General features: G+C 41.5%; 1 protein-coding gene and 1 non-coding gene across 2 annotated transcripts in view; one reads left to right on the top strand and one right to left on the bottom strand.

Moving 5' to 3' along the window:
* SDK1 (sidekick cell adhesion molecule 1) overlaps positions 1-20775 on the top strand; it is a 787316-nt gene that overhangs the window by 72127 nt on the left and 694414 nt on the right. The gene's annotated exons all lie outside the window — the stretch shown is intronic.
* Positions 3958-4033, bottom strand: TRNAT-GGU (transfer RNA threonine (anticodon GGU)). Its single transcript has one exon. It is a non-coding gene; the product is annotated as a tRNA-Thr (tRNA).

The raw sequence follows: 20775 nt of genomic DNA, 5'->3' as shown, positions 1-20775 counted from the left end.
TTTTAGGAAATAAACGTTTGCGTCTCATTTCAGTGATGTTCAAGTGTTAGAAAAAAATATCCAAAATAAGACAGCTGAAACTAATATAGAATAATATTGAATGTAAGCTATAATTGAAAAATAAAAAGAAGAAAAATAGAACTTCCATTTTACCTTAAAAATTTATTTAATTTTTGAAACAATTGTAGATTCACATGCTATTTACAGAGAATCCTTTGCTTCTTTGACCAAGTTTCCCTCAGTGCTAATGTCTTGACCACTACAGATAGTTGTCTATATCTATACCCAGGAAGTTGACATTAGTCCAGTCAACACACAGAAGTTTTCCATCCCAAGAATCCCTCTCGTCACCCTTTAATACCCACACCCACTTTCTTCCTGCTACACTCAACGTCACTCCGGGAAACCACTCATTTGTTCTTTATTTATGTATTTTATCATTTCAAGAATTATAGAAATGGAATCATGCACTATAGGTAATCATTTGGGATTGCCTTTTTCGCTTGATATCATTCTCCAGAGATTCATCCAGGCTGTCGTATATATGGATGGTACGTTTTTAAAAATTGTTGAATAGTAGTCCATGATATCATTATACAACAGTCTGTTTAACCACTAACCCATCGGGACATCTGAGGTGCTTCTATGTTTTGCCTGTTACAGATAAAGCAACTATGAACAATTGTGTGTGTGTGCGTATGTATATATATACATATAAATATATTCCCCCCAACCCCCAAACACAAGCTTTCAGTATTCCATGATAAATTCCCAAGAATGCAATTGCTGGGTTGTATATTTGTTGAATGTTTAAGAAACTTCTTCTGAAGTGACTGTTTTATTTTGCATTGTCACCAGTGATGTATAAATGATCCAGTTTCTCTAGCTCCTCATCAGCGTTTAGTGTTGCCGTTTTCTTTTATTTTAGCCATTCTGATGGCTGTATAGTGATTGATACTTTGTTGTAATTTACTTTTCCCCAGTGTTGAACTTATTTTCATGTTCTTATTTGTCATACATATACCCTCTTTGGGAAAATGCCTCTCTCTCTTTTTCTTTCTGGATTGTTTTTCACTGTTGAGTTTTGAGAGTTCTTAATATATTTTAGATACTAGTCCTGTGTTGGACGTGGGGTTTGCACATGTTTTTTTTTCTCTGTAGATTCTCGTATTTTTAACAGGGGCATTTGTAGAGCAGAAGTTTCATCTTGATGACATAGAATTAATTTTCTTGTTACGGATCATGCTTCTGGTGTCAAGTCTAAGAGCTTGTTGCCTGGCTATAGGTCTTGAAGATTTTTTTTTCTGTTTCTGTCTTCTAAAAATTTTTTTAATGATTTTGTGTTTCCCATTAAAGTCTGTGATTCAGTTAGAGTTAATTTCTGTATATGGTTGAAGTTCATTTTTTTTTTTAAACCAGGATATGCTTAATTGCTTCAGCATCATTTGTTGAAAAGGCTATTTCCCCTTCATTGAATTACTTTAGTGCCTTTGTCAAAAATCAGTTGGGCATATTTGTGAATCTATATTTGGGGTTCCTATTCTGTTTCATTGGTGCATATATCTGTTCCTTAGCCAGTATTAATACAGTCTTTGATTACCATAACTATATAATGTTTTAAAATCAGACTCTTTCCCCTTCTTTGTCAAAATTGTTTAACTGTCTAGTTCCTTTGTATTTTTACATAAACTTTAGCTCACTCTTATCTATAGACCTAAAATTTCTGTTGGCATTTTGATAAGGATTGCATTAAATCGTAAGATCGATCATGTGAGAATTGGCATCTTTTGTGGGTTGGGTCTTTCTGTCCATAACCGTGGTATGTCCCTCCATTTGTTTACACGTGGGCATCAAAATTACACCAAAGAAAAGTAAACACTTGGGGGTAAAGCTGATAAAACACGTACACCACCAGTATGCCAGAAATGAAAATAATGATGAAAGAAATAAAAAAAGGCCCTGGCCGGTTGGCTCAGCGGTAGAGCATTGGCCTGGTGTGCGGGGGACCCGGGTTCGATTCCGGCCAGGGCACATAGGAGAAGCGCCCATTTGCTTCTCCACCCCCACCCCCTCCTTCCTCTCTGTCTCTCTCTTCCCCTCCCGCAGTCAAGGCTTCATTGGAGCAAAGATGGCCCGGGTGCTGGGGATGGCTCCTTGGCCTCTGCCCCAGGCGCTAGAGTGGCTCTGGTCGCGGCAGAGCGACGCCCCGGAGGGGCAGAGCATCGCCCCCTGGTGGGCAGAGCGTCGCCCCTGGTGGGCGTGCCGGGTGGATCCCGGTCGGGCGCATGCGGGAGTCTGTCTGACTGTCTCTCCCCGTTTCCAGCTTCAGAAAAATACAAAATACAAAAAACAAACAAACAAACAAAAAGAAATAAAAAAAGATGTAAATAGATGGAGGGGACATACCATGTCATGGACAGAAAGACTCAGCGAACAAAAGATACCAATTCTCACAGCCTCGAGGGCTTTACATGTCATTCGCCTGCAGTTTGGATAGACCACTCTTCATCTGGTACTTTTCAAAGACCTGGGCCCACCCTTCTCTCTCAGAAGTCCTGGTTCTTTTCGGGGAAAATATTTAGAAACCGAGATCTGGGTGCAATTGCAGGAGGAGACCGTTGCTTCAGAGCTCTCTCAGTGGTCACAGCTAGGAAGTGAAAATAATTTTGAGTTACATTGATATTTCAAAGTGAAATTGAAGAGTAGATTATTTTTCTCTTAATTTCTTTTTTTTTCATACATATTTTTTAATTTAGTGAGGGGAGGGGAGACAGAGACAGACTCCCACATGTGCCCTGACCGGGATCCACCTAGCAAGCCGACTAGGGGCGATGCTCTGCCCATCTTGGGTGTTGCTCCATTGTAATCGGAGCCATTCTAGAACCTGAGGCTGAGGCCATGGAGCCATCTTCAGTGCCCGGGGCCAACTCGCTTCAATTAAGCCATAGCTACAGGAGGGAAAGAGAGAGAGAGAGAGAGAGAGAGAGAGAAGCGAGAGGGGCAGGGGTGGACAAGCAGATGGGCACTTCTCCTGTGTACCCTGACCAGGAATTGAACCCGGGACTTCCATACATCGGACTGATGCTCTACTACTGAGCAACTGGCCAGGGCCTCTCTTAATTTCTTTTTTTTTTTTTAATTTTTTAAAAAAATTTTTATTTTTTTTTCTCTTACTTTCTTTTACTTTGTATTTCCATTTTCTTCCTCTTGAAGTTTAATATTTTTTAAAGTGAGGAGTCCTTTCAATAAATACTATGAAGGATATACAGACAGAGTCCTGAGTTTAAAAGTCTCTTTAAACAATTCTCTTTTTCAGTGTATTTTACCAATTTGATGTAAATGTGGGTTTATTTCAGTTTCTTTACATTTTGCATTTATTTTAGTTTTCTCTCTCTGTATAGCTGTACGTGTCTGTGTACACACATGTGTACATGTCTGTGCATATATAGATAGATGCACGTGTACATCTCTTTAGGTCGAAAAGTCAAATTTAAATAAAAACTTATCTTTAAAGAAACCTGACATCTGTTCACTTCTTCCCAGCATCCTCCTGTTCTTTTTAGTTTTTTTTGTAAAAATAAGTAAGTACGCATTTATTGTTTTTTCTCTTTCTCTCTATCCCAGTTTTGCCATTTGTCTTATTTGTGGTTTTTTTGTTTTTTGTTTTTTTTTTTGTATTTTTCCGAAGCTGGAAACGGGGAGGCAGTCACACAGACTCCCGCATGCACCCGACCGGGATCCACCCGGCATGCCCACCAGGGGGCGATGCTCTGCCCATCCGGGGCATCGCTCTATTGTGACCAGAGCCACTCCAGCGCCTGGGGCAGAGGCCAAGGAGCCATCCCCAGCACTCGGGCCATCTTTGCTCCAATGGAGCCTCACTGCGGGAGGGGAAGAGAGAGACAGAGAGGAAGGAGAGGGGGAGGGGTGGAGAAGCAGATGGGCGCTTCTCCTGTGTGCCCTGGCCGGGAATCGAACCCGGGACTTCCGCACACCAGGCCGACGCTCTACCACTGAGCCAACCGGCCAGGGCCTGTCTTATTTGTTTTTTGAATGCAGTAGGTAGTATTCTATACTTTCTGTTCTTCATCTTGCATTTTTATTTTACACTACATCCTGGAGAGAGTCCATAATAGTACACAGAGATATGGTTACAGCTGCATAAGTACTGGGCAGTTTTGCATGTGTAATTTTATTAGATGTTACAGAATTCCCCTTTTTATGGGATTTTATTTTGTATTTTTATCAACAGCGTTTACAATTTTCAGTCTTTCTCAACCTTGCCAAGAGAGTGGATTTTTTGCCAGGTGGTGTTTCAGTGTAGTTTTAATTTACATTTCTCTTATGAGTACAACTGAATATCTTGTAAAATGGTCAAGGGCTTCTCTCCCCCTCCCCCGTCAAACGCTGTTGATTCATGTCTTTTGCCTATTTGCCTCTCAGGAGTTTTGTCTTTGTCTTTGAATTTTTAAAGAAGGAGGAAGATTGTCTTCTTGGTAGACGGATGTGAATATCATATCCCAGTTTGCCATTCGTCTTCTATTTTTTGGATACACAAATTGAAAAGAATGTATCTTGGCCCTGGCCGGTTGGCTCAGCGGTAGAGCGTCGGCCTGGCGTGCAGGGGACCCGGGTTCGATTCCCGGCCAGGGCACATAGGAGAAGCGTCCATTTGCTTCTCCACCCCTCCCCCTCTCCTTCCTCTCTGTCTCTCTCTTCCCCTCCTGCAGCCAAGGCTCCATTGGAGCAAAGATGGCCCGGGCGCTGGGGATGGCTCCTTGGCCTCTGCCCCAGGTGCTAGAGTGGCTCTGGTCGTGGCAGAGCGTTGCCCCTGGTGGGCGTGCCGGGTGGATCCCGGTTGGGCGCATGCGGGAGTCTGTCTGACTGTCTCTCCCCATTTCCAGCTTCAGAAAAATACAAAAAAAAAAAAGAAAAAAAAAGAAAAAAAAAAAAGAATATCTTTTTGTATAGTTGTGGTTTTATACGATCTAGACCAGGGGTCGGGGACCTATGGCCCGCGAGCCAGATGTGGCTCTTTTGATGGCTGCATCTGGCTCGCAGACCAATCTTCAAAAAAAAAAAAAAAATAATAACGTTAAAAATATAAAACATTCTCATGGATTAATTACAATCCATTCATTTCCTACCGCTCACATTCATGGTTGCAGGTGGCTGGAGCCAATCACAGCTGTCTTCCGGGACAACACCAAATTTTTATTGGATAATGCGTAAGGTACACGGGTCGTTGTATGGCTCTCACAGAATTACATTTTAAAATATGTGGCGTTCGTGGCTCTCTCAGCCGAAAAGGCTCCCGACCCCTGATCCAGACCTTTATGCAGGTGCTCTGACGGAGACGAGGTGGAGAAGTTAGGGAGCACTTTTCTGTCCGCGTTCTCTGGCTGCTCACCTCTGTTGGGCTGTATAAACCAGCCGTCGCTAACAGTACATGATTTCAAGTCCTGTGGTGATTAATTTTTCTCACCTTACATCAGAAAAGCACAGAATGTCACTACTGGCTTTTGGCCTCTCCTAAACTTGTCATTTGTGAAGCAGTTGCTTAGTGACGTTAGGGAGCTGCATTCCTGCCCTTTCTGTCCCCTCTGTATCTGTCATTAATCAGCGTTGTCTGTGTTCCTTGGATCTCTTCTCTAGACCAGGGGTTTACAACCTGGTGCTGGAAGGGGCCAGAAGTAGATACATTATGCTCCACAGGCCTCCCAGTCTTTGACACAAGTACTCAGATTTGTTGCTGTGCTGTGGAAGCAGCCAGAGACAGTGTGTACAATAAACGAGTGCGTTTGGTTGCGTGCAAGTGAAATTTTGTTGGCATAAACGGGCAAGAAGCAGAAGAGGGGCCTGGTCTGGCCCGTGGGCTCTGGTCTGTCAAACCCTGGATGGACCATTGAATTCTGCTTCCACCTGTCTGCTCACTACTTTCCTGTCATTTCGAGTAAGCTTGTATCATCAGTCCGCATAACTGTAAAATCCAATGGTAGAGTTGTGTACCACTGGGAATTTGGTATATTGCCTGGATGATGATTAGATTTTATGTTTTGTGGTTTTGTTTTTTTGTATTTTCTCTGAAGCTGGAAACGGGAGAGACAGTCAGACAGACTCCCGCATGCGCCCGACCGGGATCCACCCCGCACGCCCACCAGGGGCGACGCTCTGCCCCTCCAGGGCATCGCTCTGCTGTGACCAGAGCCACTCTAGCGCCTGAGGCAGAGGCCAAGGAGCCATCCCCAGCTCCCGGGCCATCTTTGCTCCAATGGAGCCTTGGCTGCGGGAGGGGAAGAGAGAGACAGAGAGGAAGGAGGGGGGGTGGAGAAGCAAATGGGCTCTTCTCCTGTGTGCCCTGGCCGGGAATCGAACCCGGGTCCCCCGCACGCCAGGCCGACGCTCTACTGCTGAGCCAACCGGCCAGGGCCAGATTTTATGTTTTATATAAAACTATTACTATAGCACAAAATAAATATACAGAAATGTGTTCTTCTTAGAAAACTAGAACAATTAGAACAGGTTTAACTTCCTACTTGCTGGCCGGGATGCTGGTGACAGCATTTTCTCTGCGGATGAACGTGGCAGAGGGGACCAGGGGACCACGAAACAGGGGTCCCACCAGCCTTGTCGGACCCTCGTCTCTGTGGGAGTGATGCTTCTAAGCACAGATGACCTGCAAAAGGGAAGCAGCCCTGTCACATTTTCAAGGGTTATGGCTGTCCTCGATTAAAAGTAAACAATGCACCTGTGAGTAAAAAAAAAAAAAAAAAAAAATCTGAAACATAAAATATGTAAAAATTTAAATATTGTTGAGTCAGTTATATAAGGGCCCGATCGTTTCTAGGAATGGAAGGAAGCCTTCGCGAGCTTTTCCTTTCTTAAAAGACAAAACCTTCCGTGTACCTGCCTTTTTGACATCAAAGATATTTGTCTCCTGTTTGGCCGCTGTTCAAGTGAAGATTTAAAAATAGCCTGTTGGCCCGGCTCACTTGTGTGGGAAACGTTCAGTTCCAGATGTTGTCGGAGGGATTGCAAACCCAGTCCTCCTCACTTCCCTGTTTCCATCCAGTTGACACGGTTTTGGGAGAAGAGCGGTCAGCGTAGGGCAGAGGAGACCGACACTTGATACCTGGAGGGTGAACATCGGCACGGACGCGTTTGGATCCAGGGACGGCGCAGGTGAAGGGGGTAACCCGTGAGGACCAGCAGCAGAGGCGACTCAGTGCCGACCCTTGGGACTTGGGAGTCTGTTATTGGAACTTAAAGCTTGTGCCATTTGGACCTTGCCATGCTGATCTCCCCGCGCTCCCTCCGGCGGTATGGGCATCACGCCCATCTCCCCTTCTGCTTCTCATTTCTGCTTTCAAGAAGTGAGAGCGGCCCTGGCCGGTTGGCTCAGTGGTAGAGCGTCGGCCTGGCGTGCAGAAGTCCCGGGTTCAATTCCCGGCCGGGGCACACAGGAGAAGCGCCCATCTGCTTCTCCACCCCTCACCCTCTCCTTCCTCTCTGTCTCTCTCTTCCCCTCCCGCAGCCAAGGCTCCATTGGAGCAAAGATGGCCTGGGCGCTGGGGATGGCTCCTTGGCCTCTGCCCCAGGTGCTAGAATGGCTCTGGTTGCAAAAGAGCAACACCCTGGAGGGGCAGAGCGTCGCCCCCTGGTGGGTGTGCCGGGTGGATCCCGGTCGGGTGCATGCAGGAGTCTGTCTGACTGTCTCTCCCCGTTTCCAGCTTCAGAAAAATACAGGAAAAAAAAAAAAAGAAGTGAGAGCCTTAGCTGACCAGGCATCCCCTCTTAAACAGTCTCAACACTCGGTGTAAGATCGCTCTGGGTTGTTATGAGAACCGAATGAGGCAGTTAATGGAAGGCACTGGGTCAGAGCTGGACACATACTTCAGAACTGAACAGGAGTTTGCTATTTCACATAAAATGTGATCGCTAAATAATATAAATATAAAATTAATTAGCGTTGTCTGTGTTCCTTGGATCTCTTCTCTAGACCCGGGGTTTAGAACCTGGTTCTGTAAGGGGCCAGAAGTAGATACATTATGCTCCACAGGCCTTCCAGTCTTGGACACAAGTGCTCAGATTTGTTGTTGTGCTGTGGAAGCAGCCAGACACAGTACGTCCTTGTTTTTGCTCTCCTATACCTACGTAAAGAAAGTCAGGCAGTCTGTGTAATTATGAAGTTGTGTTGTCCACATGTTTATCTCTTGTTGAACTGTATGCTTCTTCCTGCTCATTTAATAATGGAAATGAAGTTTTATTGAAACAGAGCATGCTGGTTTGTTTACCTACTGTCTATGGCTGCTTTCAGGCTACAGGGACCAGGTGGAAAAGAGGTGACATTATATGGCCTGCAAAACCAAAAAAATACTTACATATCTGGCTGTTATAGGAAAAGCTCGCCCCAACCCCTGGTGTGTGGGGCCTTCTGATCCAGAGTAAGAGTAAGTGGGAAGCATTCCATTGTAAAGCAGCTTTCTGAAACCCACCTTCAGTCTTCATTCCTTTTGCCTCTCATCCTGAAGCAAATGGTGTTGTATAAGAAAGGACAGAAGATTCCTGCGGGTTTCCTTGTATGATGCTACGGAAGAGCTGAGTTTTGAAGAACTGTGAATTGATAAAACATGACCAGCGATAGTCAACTATGTGAATTAAAGATTTGATGTTTCCCTTTTTTTCCCCCTGATAAACGAAAAACTAAACCTATAAAATTTGTGTACATTTCTCTTCATTTATTAAGAGTCAGTCTGTTTTCCCATTTACGACGTGAAATCGTTGACTTCATAAGGATGTGTTTCAGGGCAGCGCTGGGCTTGGCGGGCGCACTCGCTCTCGGCTGGGATCCGTGGAAGCGCCTTCGGCCACGGGAGACGGCGTGTTACTACGAAGCGCAAAGGACTTTTAAAAACCAGTCTTTGTTTCAAAATGTATCATGGCTCTTATCTGAAGCACTATATTCAGAGCCATAATAAATAGTTCTGAACATAGGCCTCGGGTAAAATTTGAATTCAGATCTGATTTTAAGCGGAAGTATGTATGTATATATGACTTTAGAGAGTTTGATTTTGTTCGTGTAATCCTCACCGGCGGGGGGGCGGGGGGGGGGGGGGTGTCAGACAGGCGGCGTTTCTCAGACCGGGAGCAGGTGGCTCTTGTTCTTCAGCGCAGGGCACGTCCACCAGAGACAGCTACACCCATGTTACCCCCACGGGAGTGAGACGGTTTCTGTCACTTGTTCTTTGTAAGTCTGTAGCCTGCCTTCCGAATGACAAAAGTAATCTTGTCTTAAAGAAAGTGCATGAAATGCCCCAGGGCAGCCTGTGACCTCCGTTCTCGGTAAAAACGGTGTACAATGATATCGATACTGAAAGGAAATAAACTCTGTAAGTCTGACGTTTCTGGGCGAATGTGGCAGACTCCGTGGGCCTGAGACACCGCTTCTCAGTTCCCGTGAAAACGTCCATGGAGATGTCCAGCGCGGGCGACTGGACCAGGCTCCGGCCCACGGCTTCCTAGCAATGGCTGGTGGGATGGGTCGAGACCGGTTTGGGACCCCACAGCGCATGTTCTGCGGCTGAACTACAACCGGGCACACGGCCACACAGAAGGAGGACGCAGTTTACAAACCGATTGGCGCGGCAGGCCTGACTTCAGGCAGCGCGTGGCTCACGCTGAGTGTAAAAACTGGAACTCCCAGCGTGCGGCCCAGCAGCGGGAGCTCGGGGGAGGTGGGTTCAGGGTGTGCCACACCACCGAACACATCACTCAGGAGACGCTGTCCCGATGGAGCTGTGGGTGCCCGCGTGTGTCCCAGGTTACGGTCTGGGGCACAGCTGACAGCTGACAGGAGGACCGTGACTGTCGGAGCAGAAGGAGTTGTGCTCTGTCCACATGCTCACATGAGAAGGAACGACTGTCATGTTACCAGTCCAGCTGAGAGCAGAGCACATCTCTAGTTTCCAAGTTTTAATGTGAGAGGGGAAGCCTGCCAGCGTTCAGTGGATACTGAGGAGAGACTAAGGACATGTCGCCCTGTCTGGGCCAGACCACCAGATCTAAATATATACACAGAGCTCTCTGCATCAAAAGCAGTGCACACAAGATGCCCAGCATGTGGCTTTGGGGAATATTTTAGTCTGTGAGGGAAAGGAAAGAATGACTTTGAAGATGCAGAGCATCTCTCTGAAAAGGAGTACCTGTAAGAAATAAGTTTAATATAAATTTATAACAAATTTAGTATAAATCTCTGGTGTCTTAAAATGTCTGGCCTAATACAAAATGGAAACCAGAGCCTTTTATAGAGGAACAGGATGAGATAAAAGTAGAAATGTCAAGACCCTGGTTGGTTGGCTGGCTCAGTGAATAGGGCATTGGCCCTGCATGCGGAAGACCTGGGTTCCATCCCTGGTCAGGGCACACATGAGAAGTGACCATATACTTCTCTTCCTCCCCCTTCTCCCCCCTTCTCTCTCTTCCCCTCCCACAGCCAGTGGCTCAACTGGTTTGAGTATTGGCCCCAGGCACAGAGGATAGCTCGGTTGGTCCAAGCATCTCAGCCTCAGGTGCTAAAAAGAGCTTGGTTGATTTGAGCATCGGCCCCAGACAGGGGTTGCCGGGTGGATCTTGGTTGGGGAGCATGTAGGAGTTTGTCTCACTATCTCCCCTCCTTTTACTTAAAAAAAAAAAAAAGTAGAAATGTCAAAAATCTGGTAGAAATAAAAGAATCTAAGGAGACCAAAATCACAGTAAGATTTAAAATTTATATTAAGACCATCAAAAGAAGACTTTTGATGCTCCAAAAAAAAAAAAAGAAAAAAAAAGAAAAAGGAAAAGTGATATGGATAACAAACCTGAGAATACGCCAGAATGCAGAGAAAAAGGACAAAGATATGCAAATATGAAAAGTAAATGTGGAAGACAGATAACAGTTCTCCAACCCAAGAATTGTTTCAGAGCAGGAGACCAGAGCAGTAATCAGGGAAATCATGATTGAACTTTTCTGTGCCAGAAAAGAGTGTGAGTAAATATCAAAAGGGCCCCCTGAGAACCGGCTCAAAGTTATGAAGAAAGGTTCCTACTTAGACTTAGCTTCACAAAATATTTAAATTTTACGGATAAAACAGTTCCAGGAGACTAAGGCAGGTTACAGATAAAGGAACACAAATTAGCTTTGTCTCAGGTATCTTGTTTATTAAATGTCAGAAGTCTTGTAAGTCCAGTAACTATATTCAGATAGGTTGTTAAATATAAAATTTAATGACCGTTTTCAGATGTAAAACAAGAGCATTCATGTTTCGTTCCTGAAAAAAACTACTGAGATCTATATTTCATCTATGGAGGAGACCACTCTTGGATTTTGTTTATTTCCCTGACTCGGGAGAGCCTAGATTTTTATAGTTTCCTTCCCTTTTAGGAAGTTGCGATATATTTAGGTATCATGTCCTGTGACTGGCGTTTAGTAGTACAGGTTCTCAGGCAAGGCCCTCTCACCTGACTGGGGAATGTGGACCATCCAAGGGAAAATGTAGCCCAAGTTACAGTTAGAGGATTAAAAACCCACCAACCAAACACAATGTTAAAAACAGTCCAACTGTATTTCCTTTATAAAAGCTACATTTTTAAATAAAATAACTCAGGCTAAAAATGAAAGAAACTGGTAGATGTAAACAGAATATGAGTTCTATTAAAGTACTCTAAGACAAAGCGATAAAACAGGACAAAGTAATCATGAAGATGAGAAGTATAAGAAAGTCATTAAAGATAAAAATGTGCACTAGGAAACAATAACAATACAGTTGATAAATTTAAGTGTTACAGTTTTAGAGGAAATGCTCCACTATAGTGGGTAAGGCTGAGGTAGCCTAATTGAGACAAAACAAAATATGAAAACTTAGGAATGGAAAAGGGAAATTAAGAAAAGTAATTTGTATGACCATATAGTCTTAAATTGGATACTCAAATTAAATAGATATTTTCTTGGGAAAATTTACCCAAATTGAATCAAATAGGGAGAAAATAGGGTGGCATTAATAGCAGAAAGTGAGGGCTGTTAAAAAGCTAGCAATGCCTCTCCCAACACACACATATGTCAACTTGCCCGTCATGTTCCAAGGGCCATCTTGGAAGTGGATCCTCCAGCTGCAGTCAGGCCTTCAGATGACTGGGTGACATCTTGTCTGCTATCTCATGAGGATCATGAAGCCAGAACCACAGAGCTAAGTTGTTTTATGCCACTAAGTATTGGGGGTAATTTGTTATATAGAAATAGGTACTTGATCAGGGAGATTGTTCAATAAATGATATTGGGACAACCAGCCAGTATTGGGGGGAAAAATAAGTTGGATACTTTCCATATTCCTTTTATCAGGAAAATTCCAGATGAAAAATTTAAATGTAAAAATAAAACCATTATTGTATTTAGAAGAAAATAAAGCAGAGTATTTTTATACTTTTGGAGTGGAAAGGACTTCTTAATTATTAATACAGGTTATTTTTTTCTCCTTCCATTTCATTTTCTACTTTTTTTTTTTTTTTGTATTTTTCTGAAGTTGGAAATGGGGAGGCAGTCAGACAGACTCCCGCATGCGCCCGACCGGGATCCACCCGGCATGCCCACCAGGGGGCGATGCTCTGCCCATCTGAGGCATCCCTCTGTTGCAGCCAGAGCCATTCTAGTGCCTGAGGCAGAGGCCATAGAGCCATCCTCAGTGCCCGGGCCAACTTTGCTCCAATGGAGCCTCGGCTGTGGGAGGGGAAGAGAGAGACAGAGAGGAAGAAGAGGGGGAGGAGTGGAGAAGCAGATGGGCACTTCCCCTGTGTGCCCTGGCTGGGAATTGAACCGGGAATCCTGCACGCCAGGCCGACGCTCTACCACTGAGCCAAATGGCCAGGGCCTCATTTTCTACTTTTATATGAGTGCAAATGACTTATAATCAGAAAAAGGTTCTTAAACTTGATGTTTATCTTATGGTTTGGCTTATGACATATAAAAAGTTAAGAGTTTGTTAATAGGTCAAAAGAGTACCAGTTACAGTATCTTAAAGATGTTAATGTATACTTAATAGTATGCAGTCAGTGGCAAAACTGATCCATGCAGTAGGAGATACTTGCTAGTGTCTCATGATACAATTGTCTTAAAGGTGGTAAATGGTTCAGAGTGAGATCAAAGTCATTAAATCATTTTATCCTACATATTACATAATGTTTTAAGAATTGGAGAAAAACTGTGTTTCAGATAACCTCAATATTAAAGTGTCTATAGAATAACATTTAGATATTCAGGCCTGGAACAAGTGTTTAAAAGTTGGCAATTTAATTGGCTAACTTTGGTGTTGTGGTAGTTGGGATTGTATTTAGCTGCAAGTAACACGAACCCAGACAAATTATTGTTTAAATGAGTAACTGAAAGAGGGCGAGGTTGAAATTTAATTTTAACTTTGCAATTTCTTAAAGCTCAGAACATATATGGTAGTTTTGTTTTGTACCACAAAGGAGCCAGGCTCTCTTCCTGATATAGTCTTTCTAGTCTGACTATTGACTTCATGGCGATGAGGTGGCTTCTGTTCCTCTAGATATTCCATCTGTGATCCAGACATCAAAGAAGGAAGAGCATTCCAGTTGAGTTTGTCTCTTTTTTATCAGAAAAAAGATATAGTATCATTTACAGAAACCTTGCTCATTAGACTTCCATGTGCGTGTCTCTGGCCTGAACTGTGTCACAGAGACATCTCTAGTTACAAGGAGACCTGAGAAATCAAGCTTTTCTTTGTTTTTGAAACAGAGCACGTTGCTTTTCAAAACAAAATCAGTATTCAGTTAATAAAAAACAAGAGAGGGAGGAGGGAATGGAGAACCTGTAACAAATAATTGATGAAAACTTCCCAAGCTTATGGAGTTAGATCCTTGAATCCAAGAAGCAAACAGAATGCCGAGTTACCTTAACACAGACTTTCTCTAAGGCACGTCGTAATAAAATTGTCAAAAATCAATGACAAAGAATCCTCAAGACAGCTACAAAGAAGAACATAATATATAAGGAAGGCCCATTAGGTTATCATCAGACTTCTCAGCAGAAACTCTATAAGCCAGAAGAGAGTGGCCCCAAACCTTCAAAGTACTGAAAGAGGAATTACCAGCCATGAAGACTATATACATCAAAGTTATCCTTCAAATATGAAGAAGAAATAAAAACTTTTCCAGACATACAGAAGCTGAGGGAATTTATCACTAGGAAATCCCCACTGCAGGAAATACTCAAGGGGGTTATTCTACTAGATACAAAGAACAAAACAAAGCAAAACTATAAGTAATAACTCCAACATAATTACAATAAAATCAAGGATAACCTGTGACAACAATTACACAAAAGGGGTGAGGATAAAGACCTGCAGTAGCAAAGGAGAATGGAGTGCAGAAGGACTCATAAGACAAAGGATCTTGTATATATGAACATTTTTCTCTTAATAACCTAATGGTAACCACCCATGAGAAAAACAGTACTGAGACACATAGCTCTAAGAAAGAAGAATGGAACGCCACTAAACAAAAACAATGGACAGAAACACAAAAGAGAAGGACCAAAGGAGACACAGAGCTACCAGAAAACAAATCATAAAATGGCTCTTGGATATTCTTAATGTCAATAATTACCCTAAATATGAATGGACTCAGTTCACCCATAAAGAGGCACAGAGTAGCAGATTAGATAAAAAAGAAAATCCCAATCACATGCTGCCTTCAAGAGACACATCTAAGCTCCTAGGACAAAAATAGACTCTAAGTGAAAAGTTAGAAAACTATTCTCCAAGCAAATAATACCCAAAGAAAAGCAGGTGTAGCCATACTAATATCTGACAGTGCTGACTTAGACAACAACACTAATAAGAGACAAAGATGGACATTTCATAATGGTAAAGGGGATACTATATCAAGAAGACATAACATTTATTAATATATATGTACTGAATCAGGGAGAACCAAAATAAATAAGACAGCTATTGTACTAATGCATCTAAAAATAGAAACAGACAAAAACACAGTCATACTTGGAGATCCCATCACACCATTGATGGCTTTTAGATAGAGCATCAAAACAGAAAGTCAATATAGAAATACTGGCCTTAAATAACACACTAGTCCAAATGGACATAATAGACATTTATAGAATATTTCATCCCAGAGTAACAGATTATACATTTTTTCCCAGTGTGCATGGAGCATTCTCAAGGATAGACCATATGTTGGCCACAAAAATAACCTCAAATTCAAGAAGATTGAAGTTATACCAAGCATATTCTCTGATTGCAAGGCTTTGAAATTAGAATTCAACTGCAAAAAGAAAGCAATGAAACCCACAAAAATGTGGAACTTAAACAAGATACTTCTAAAAAATGACTGGATCAAAGAACACATAAAAGCAGAGATCAAAAGATGTATGCAGACAAACGAGAATGACAACACAACATGAAAACTTCTGGGATGCAGTGAAAGCAGTAATAAGAGGTAAGTTTATATCATTACAGGTTTATATTGAGAAATGAGAGATTCCAAGCAAACAACCTAACATCACATCTGGAAGAACTAGAAAAAGAAGCACAAAGGCAGCCCAAAGTCAGCAGAACAGAAATAGTAAAAATAAGAGCAGAACTAAATGACATAGAGAACAGAAAAACTATAGAAAATATTAATACAAAGAAGAGCTGGTTCTTTGAAAAGATCAATGAAATTGACAACCCTCTGACTAGACCCACTAAGGAAAAAGGAGAAATAACTCATTTAAAAAAAATTCAAAGTGAAAGAGGAGAAATTACTACAGATATCATAGATATACAAAGGATCATACTAGAATATTGTGAAAGATAATATGCCACCAAATTTACCAATCTAGGAGAAATGGATAAGTTCCTAAAACTGTACAATCTTCCTAGACTGAGTCATAAAGAAGTGGAAAACCTGCCTGACCTGTGGCGGCGCAGTGGATAAAGCGTCGACCTGGAAATGCTGAGGTGACCAGTTCGAAACCCTGGGCTTGCCTGGTCAAGGCACATATGGGAGTTGATGCTTCCAGCTCCTCCCCCTTCCCTCTCTCTCTCTGTCTCTCTCCTCTCTCTCCCTCTCTGTCTCTCTCTCTCTCCTCTCTAAAAATGAATAAATAAAATAAAAAAAATAATTAAAAATAACCAAAAAAACACAAAACTTGTTCAAGAAGTGGAAAACCTAAATAGACCCATAAACAGGAAGGAAATAGGAAGAACTATCAAAAACCTACCCAAAAGTAAAAATCTAGGACCAGATGTCTACACGAGTAAATTCTACCAAACAGCCAAAGAAGATTTTGTACCTATCCATCTCAGTCTTCCAAAAACTGGAAGAAGCAATACTCCTTCACACATTTCATGAGAACAACATAACCCTGATACGAAAACCTGGCAAGGACAGCGCAAAAAAGAAAACTACAAACCACGATCTCTGCAAAAGTACTAAACAGAATACCACTAAATTGAATACAACAGTACATTAAAAAAATAATACATCATGATCAAGTAGAATTTATTTTAGTAGCACAAGGATGATTCAACATACATAAATCAATCAACATACACCACATCAACAAAACAAAGGAAGAAATCTTGATCCTATCAATAGATGCAGAAAAGACATTCGATAAGATATAACTTCCATTTATTATATTTAAAACACTCAATAAAATGGGTATAAAAGGAAAGTACCTTAATATAATAAAGGCCATATATGACAAATCATTGGCTAATATACTAAATGGTGAAAAATGGAAGGCTTTTCCTCTAAAATCAGGAACAAGACAAGGCTGCCCACTCTCCCCACTCTTATTCAATATAGTACTGGAAGTTTTAGCCAGAGCAGTCAAACAAGAGAAAGAAATAAAAGGCATCATTTCAGGAAAGAAGATGTAAAGGTATCACTTTTTGCAGATGACATGAACCCGTATATAGAAAACCCCAAAGACTCCACTGAAAAACTGTTAGAAACAATAAACCAATACAGTAGTCACAGGATACAAAATCAGTATACAAAAGTCTACAGCTTTCCTACAGGTCAACAATGAAACTTCACAAAATGAACTAGAAAAATTTCTTTTACAATTGCAAAATACCTAGAAATAAACTTAACAACGGATGTGAAGGGCCTATATACTGAGAACTACAAATCATTATTGAAAGAAATTGATAAAGACACAATGAAATTTAAAAATATTCCACGTCCATGGATGGAAGAATCAACATACATAGTTAAAATGGCCATTTTACCCAAAGCAATATACAAATTTAAGCAATCCTTATTAAAATCCCAATGTCATTTTTTGAAGAAATAGAACAAAATCACCAGGTTTGTATGGAATCATAAAAAACCCCAAATAGCTAAAGCAATCCTGAGTAAAATTAATGAAGCCAGAAATATCACACTACCTGACTTCAAATTATACTACAGAGTCATGATAATCAAAACAGCATGGTATTTGCAGAGAAACAGACATACAGCTCAATGGAACAGAATGGAGGGCCTAGAAATAAAACCACACATATATGGACAAATAATCTTTGACAAAGGAGCCAAAACACACAATGGAGAAAAGAAAGCCTCTTCAATAAATGTTGTCTGGAAAATTGGAAAGTCACATGCAAAAGAATGAAACTCAATCACACCTTGTCCCCCTGCACCAAAATTAATTCAAAATGGATCAAAGACCTAAACATAAGGTTTGAAACAATAAATTATATGGAAGAAAACATAGGTACTAAACTTATGGACCTTGGCCATAGAGAACATTTTATGATCAGACCCCAAAGGCAAGGGAAGTAAAGGCAACAATAAATGAATGAGACTATATCAAACTAAAATACTTCTGCACAGCAAAAGCAACTATGACAACAAAACAAAAAGCCAGCCAACCAAATGGGAAATATTTACAAACAACAGCTCTGATAAGGAGTTAACATCCAAAATATATAAAGAACTCACAAAGCTCAGCAGCAAACAAACAAACAATCCAATTAAAAAATGGGAGGAGGACATGAACAGACACTTCTCCCAGGAAGACATACAAATGGCCAACAGATAAATGAAAAGATGCTCATCTTCACTAATTATTAGAGAAAAGCAAATCAAAACTACAATGAGATACCACCTCACACCTGTTAGATTGGCTATTCTCAACAAGATAGGTAACAACAAGAGCTGGAGAGGCTGTGGAGAAAAAGGAACCCTCATCCACTGTTGGTGGGAATGTAAACTGGTACAGCCACTGTGGAAGGAAGTATGGTGGTTTCTCCAAAAATTAAGATTAGAACTACCTTATGACCCAGCAGTCCCTCTACTGGGTATCTATCCAAAAAACTCAAAAATATTGGAATGAAAGGACACGTGCACCCCCATGTTCATCACAGCATTATTCCCTGTGGCCAAGACATGGAAACAACCAAAGTGTCCCTCCCTCTATAGGAGACTGGATAAAGAAGAGGTGGTACATCTATACAATGGAACACCACTCGGCCATAAGAAATGATGACATAGTGCCATTTACAACAACAGGGATGGACCTTGAGAACAGTATACTGAGTGAAACAAATAAATCAGAAAAAGCTAAGAACTATATATTTTACACATAGGTGTGATATAAAACTGAGACTCACAGACATAGATTGAAGTGAAGTGGTCACCAGGGGGAGGGGGTTAGAGAGGAGGGGGTTGGGGGAAGGGGAGTAAAGAGGGACAAATATGTGGTGATGGAAAATGATTTGACTTTGGGTGATGGGCACATAACACAATCAACAGTTTAAATGCTTTAGAAATATTTACCTGAAACCTATATATATATATATACATATATATATACTTTTATTGATCAATGTCACCCCATTAAATTTTATTTTCTCAATAAAAAATAAAAGAAACTAACAAATTTTAGTTGATAGTTTTTGAATGATACCCCCAAGAATTTTAGAAGTACAGAACCATAAATTTGTACAAAGAAAAGTTAAAATGTGTAAGAATTTTATCTCTAAAACAAGTAATTTATAGCAATAAGTAACATTTACTGAGGACCTACTCTGTCCTGAACAGAAAGCTAAGCATCTAACCTGCATTATGTTTCACAAGAAGAATGTAGGAGGCAGGTGTTATTACTGTGCACATCTTAAAGATGACACAACCTAGGGTCAGATAATTTTAATAATATGTTCTGGATCACGTGGCTGGTTAGTGGTAGCACCAGGATTTGAACTGAGTCTCTTTGACATTAGAGTGGTGTTAGTAACCACTCCTATGGATTGAACCATATAAAATTGCCTTTTAGGAGGTAAAAAATGATAAAAGATTGTTAGTTTTATGGTTCAACCTAATAAACCTACCAAAATAATTGGGCTGCTGTGTATCTGGCATTGTCCTCAGTTTTTTTTGTTTTTTTTTTTTTCTTTTTTCCGAAGCTGGAAACGGGGAGAGACAGTCAGACAGACTCCCGCATGCGCCCGACCAGGATCCACCTGGCACGCCCACCAGGGGTGACGCTCTGCCCACCAGGGGGCGATGCTCTTTCCCTCCGGGGCGTCGCTCTGCCGGGACCAGAGCCACTCTAGCGCCTGGGGCAGAGGCCAAGGAGCCATCCCCAGCGCCCGGGCCATCTTTTGCTCCAATGGAGCCTTGGCTGTGGGAGGGGAAGAGAGAGACAGAGAGGAAGGAGAGGGGGAGGGGTAGAGAAGCAAATGGGCGCTTCTCCTATGTGCCCTGGCCGGGAATCGAACCCGGGTCCCCCGCACGCCAGGCCGACGCTCTACCGCTGAGCCAACCGGCCAGGGCTGTCCTCAGTTTTAATTGCCATAATCTGTTGTAACATTTTGAAATATTTAGTCTTAATTATCATGATTTTTAGAATCATAATGATACTTTTTTTGGATAGTATACTTAATTTACTTACTTTAAGTGAGTATATTTTGGTAGTGACGTTACCTGTTCCTGACTGTATGGACAAATTATATTTTGTGGGGGAATTGCTAGGAATACCGGCATAAATATAAAAAAGCGACAACATTGCAAATCTAGTTTTCTCACAACATGAATAAAACATAAAAATGAACTAAATAGAAATAGTGTAAGCCTGTTTATTTAGTATTCATTTTTATTACCTGTTATCTACATCTATATTTATTATATATGCATATATAATTTGATAAGCCAGACCATACAATAAACATGTTTCTTTTAAGAACCTATTTTTTTTTTCTGATTGTAAAAGCAATCATAGAAAACTTGAAAGTCAATATATAAACTATAATAGATAACCCGATATATACGTATATATGTTCAAATATACATACTATAGTTGTATAGATTTTCGCTAGTCAAGAAATGTGGAATAGTTTTTATTCACTAGGCTTCTGTCTCATGTTTTCTGACTTAACCGATTCTCTTTCATTTACAAAGCTTATTTGGGATAAAGGGAAGGTATTCCTTCTGATCCTCACATCCTTCTCCAACCTGTGAGCACCCACAGGTACCAGTCAGTGATATGAATAAAAGCAAATTACCCACTCTCTCACTTTACTAATAAAGCATTAGTTATCAAAGTATATGTGTGTGCGTGTATATATGTATTTGAGAGAGTCGGGGCAGGGGCATCAGGCATCTATGTGACCTGACCTGGGAATTAAACTGGCAATGTTTGGTTCCACCCCTCCCCCCCCCCCCCCCCAGCTATCTGGCCAGGGTGTTATTGATTGATTGATTTTTAGAGAAAGA

This window comes from Saccopteryx leptura, chromosome 6 (genome assembly GCF_036850995.1).
Source record: "Saccopteryx leptura isolate mSacLep1 chromosome 6, mSacLep1_pri_phased_curated, whole genome shotgun sequence".
Lineage (NCBI taxonomy): Eukaryota > Metazoa > Chordata > Mammalia > Chiroptera > Emballonuridae > Saccopteryx > Saccopteryx leptura.
Note: the sequence above shows the minus strand (reverse complement) of the source record. Positions and strands in the feature narration are given on the sequence as shown.